Consider the following 4290-nt stretch of genomic DNA (forward strand, 5'->3'; position numbering starts at 1 on the left):
ATTCTCCTGTCTGTCTACTGTATGTTGTCATTTATAAACATAGTCACATCCCACAGCATTTTACACAGAGATATATGAAAGTAGAGCCAGCCCCATCATAATGTTTCAATAGGGAAGAAATAACTGTTAATGTTCTCTGGGCTGCTTTTGTTTCATGCCACCACAGGTGCCAGTGCCCACCGCAGCATGAGGGTCCTGAATGCCAGCAGACGAGGCGAAGTTTCCTTGGCAACGGCTATGCTTGGTTTCCTCCCATAAGGCCGTGCTTTGATAGCCATCTTTCCCTGGAGTTCATCACAGAGGCTGAGGACGGCCTGCTACTCTACAGCGGGCCCCTGGCCACCCTGCAGCCTGGAGACCCAGAGGACTACATGGCTATAGGTAGGGTAAMATGTTACCCACCCAGGATTTGAACCCGGGTAATGGAGATCACAAAAGCCATCTGAGCTAAAGTCTAGGCATTAACTGGACGCTACTGTAACTCTGGATTTTAGGTCTCAGGCAAGGTTACTCATCATCRTGGGATTTGAACTTGGGTCGTCTGCGTGCCTCAGTAAGACACGTTAGCCCGCTGAGCTAAGCGATGGGCATTAGCTGGGAGCTAACTTGTTTTTTGGGGGGGATGATACAAGCAAGGTTATTCATCAGGCTAGTATGGTTTAACAAACCACCTCRGTTACACAATGGCAAATGTAGACTGTCGCTGCCTCCCAGTCCAACCAAGGTGCATGAATTGAATAACTAACTGGATGTGTGGGAGATATTCAGCATGATTTGGATTTATTGGGTTGCTTAGTCATACAGCCCATACAGAGTCAAGCCACTCAAACTAAAACAATGTAGCCTTGTTTATTGATTGACTTTTTCATCATTGTAGACCAAAATAATGATCCATACCTTTGGAATGAACTCTATATATACAGTTTCATGTAATGTATGTACATTTGTATGAATTTACTATTTGACACTGAACAACATCCCTCTAAGAGTATCAGAAGAGCATCCTACACCACTGTAGAACTTTGACCCTTTAAGTCTGTAGGTGGAATGGCATGGTGATGATGCTGATATTGATGACCTCTCTTTCCCTTCAGAGCTGATTGGTGGAACACCCAGTCTGAAGATCAACCACGGGTCTGGGACCCTGGTCCTGCAGTTGCAGGTCAACATGGTTGTGTCTGACAGACGTTGGCACCGACTGGATGTTAGAAGCAACAGTAAAGTAAATGGACTATTAGATGACTGTATTCAACACATTCTTTCATGTTCTTACGTGTGTGTGTGTGTGTGTGTGGTGTGTGTGTGTGTGTGTGTGTGTGTGTGTGTGTGTGTGTGTGTGTGTGTGTGTGTGTGTGTGTGTGTGTGTTTTTTGGTGTGTGTGTAGTACGCACGCACACACACCAACACACACACACACACACAACACACACACACACACACACACACACACAACACACACACAACACACACACACACACACACACACACACACACACACACACACACACACACACAGAAACACACACAGAAACACACACAGAAACACACACAGACCATGTTTTAACAATCGCTTCCTGTTTCAGGATGTGCATTTCACCCTGGACCGCTGCTCCAGTGCTATCGTTATGGAAACTGAGGGCGTGGACAGCTGGGCCATGACTGAGGACCGCTCCTCCTGTGAGGTCAGAGGAGTCACGCCTAATAGGGACAGGTAATGTCCTCCTCAGAACCCCGCCCCTTGGAACGTCACACCAATCACACCTTCTAGCCAGCCAAGATATTGTGGATGGACAAAATGGTTCCTCTGAAAAGCATAACAAAAATGAATAACCTCTATCCATCCACGATTCATTCATGATTATCTGTGATCATGGTAGCATCCACATTCATGTAGAAGTGTTCAGAAACATATTATATTCTTATTTACAGTAAAAGTGATTTCAAAATGACACATTACAATATTTACAATTKATTTCTATTGGGCACAACATAATCTGAAACAAACCAAAATAAACTGCAAATGCATCCAACAAGTGTGTAGTCACCAGCTTGATGMAATCATTGTGGAATCATTCTCTCAACCAGCTTCACCTGAAATGCTTTTCCAACGGTCTTGAAGGAGTTTCCACATATGCTGAGCACTTGTTGGCTGCTTTTCTTTCACTCTGCTGTCCAACTCATCCCAAACGATCTCAATTGGGTTGAGGATGGGTGATTGTGGAGGCSAGGTCATCTGATGCAGCACTCCATCACTCTCCTTCTTGGTCAATTAGCCCTTACAKAGCCTGGAGGTGTGTTGGGTCATTGCCTGTTAAAAAACAAATGATAGTCCTACTAAGCGCAAACCAGATGGGATGGCGTATCACTGCAGAATGCAGCGGTTTCCATGCTGGTTAAATGTGCCTTGAATTCAAAATAAATCACAGACAGTGTCACCAGCATAGCACCCCCACACCATCACACCACCTCCTCCATGCTTCACAGTGGGAACCACACATTCAGAGATCATCCATTCACCTGCTCTGCGTCTCACKAKGACACAGKGGTTGGAACCAAAAATCTCWAATTTTGACTCATCAGACCAAATGACAGTTTTCCACCAGTCTAATGTTCATTGCTCGTGTTTCTTATCCCAAGCAAGTCTCTTCTTATTATTGGTGTCCTTTAGTAGTGGTTTCTTTGCAGCAATTCTACCAGGCCTGATTCACGCAGTCTCCTCTGAACAGTTGATGTTGAGATGTTTCTATTTTGTTTACCTCTCTCGCGTGTGAAGTGCGATTTTCATTTCAGGTGTTTTCTCAATCTGAGATGGCAACAGTCCACTCAACTTAGAATTGTCAATTGTGAACAGCTTCTATCCACTAATATACTCCAATTCATCGTGACACGTGCAGATAAGAGGTAAACTCTGAGATACTATCAAAACTATTGTCTCTGTTAGGCGCGCGGTCCCTATATGAGACTCGTGTTCCATCATAGGCCGTTAACCCTTGTAATTTGGCGTTTTTATGAGCATTGTCCTAACTCCTTTTGAGAAAGATTATTTTTTCCAAAAGTCTTATTGAGCTATTTCAGATAGTGCGAACTCGACTTCTGCTTTAAGCGAGTAATGGACTGTGAGACCTGTCGTTTCCTCTCTTCGCGATTATTTAGCTAGTTCATCTATGTCATATAGGTACTCATTAGCACTATTCATCTTACCATAACTCCGGTCGCGTGTTCTTTCGTGGTCTCTCATCAATATACCACCACCTTGTCATACCATAAATCTGCATTGGCTCAACGTTAATAAGACAACGAGAAAGATACAATTTCCCAAAAATGATCACTTGTATTACATCCTAGCGAACCACCCTGGCTACAATCTCGAAACTGCCACATCACAGTAGTAAAGCTGCTGTCTAACCTCATGATGGGTGTAGAGTGCCTGCATACCTCCGTGTACCACGCCCCTCTCCTCCCCCATCAGGCCAAAGGGTGGCTACTTTGAAGAATCTCAAATATAAAAATATATTTGTTATTTGTTTAACACTTTTGGGTTATTACATGATTCCATGTGTGTTTTTTCATAGTTTTGATGCTTTCAGTTTCTTACTTCTGCATCATGACGTAGAAAATTAGTTCAAACATCAACAGGAAATACTTGTGAGCATGGTAGGTGTGGGTCCAAACTTTTGGACTGGACTGGTAGCTTTATATTCTTAGATACCTGGTACTATAATTATACTTATTATGGCACTTGAATATATGAGATGTTCGCTCATATGTACAACTAAAGTGATCCCTATTCTCATGTTTGTCTATATATAACCCTTCGGATGTGAAACATATGTAATGAATACTACTCGATAAAGTTATTGATTAGTGACTATTCCGCTGTAAACCTGCTCTGCCCTCGGATAATGACAAGATTTTTTCCTCTAGATGTCTCAATATGCAGGAGATAAAGCTAATATCAGTCTCTTTGTTTATGACCCATCTACTGTCAAATTATTAGTGTCCGTTCAGCAGTTGTGATCATTAATCAATATTACATATTGATTCTAAATGTACGAATACATCAAACAAATTATGGCTGGAGTGATGTTAGGATTTGGATGATGCGGATGGGGATATGGATTGGTAATATTGGAATATCTTACGCTTCCGCAACGGTCTATATTCTCTGTTTTTTATTTTTATAGCGTACGGCAGACATTCAAACATTTACGATGTGGTCCTCAGCCTCACACAGGAGTACACTGAAAAGCTGGGAGGACTCGAGGGCATAATTGCCAATGCGCATGATTC

General features: G+C 42.7%; 1 pseudogene; it reads left to right on the forward strand.

Moving 5' to 3' along the window:
• Nucleotides 1-4290, forward strand: part of LOC111960997 (neural-cadherin-like) — a 140038-nt pseudogene that overhangs the window by 96031 nt on the left and 39717 nt on the right.

Source organism: Salvelinus sp. IW2-2015, linkage group LG4q.1:29 (genome assembly GCF_002910315.2).
Source record: "Salvelinus sp. IW2-2015 linkage group LG4q.1:29, ASM291031v2, whole genome shotgun sequence".
Classification (NCBI taxonomy): Eukaryota; Metazoa; Chordata; class Actinopteri; order Salmoniformes; family Salmonidae; genus Salvelinus; species Salvelinus sp. IW2-2015.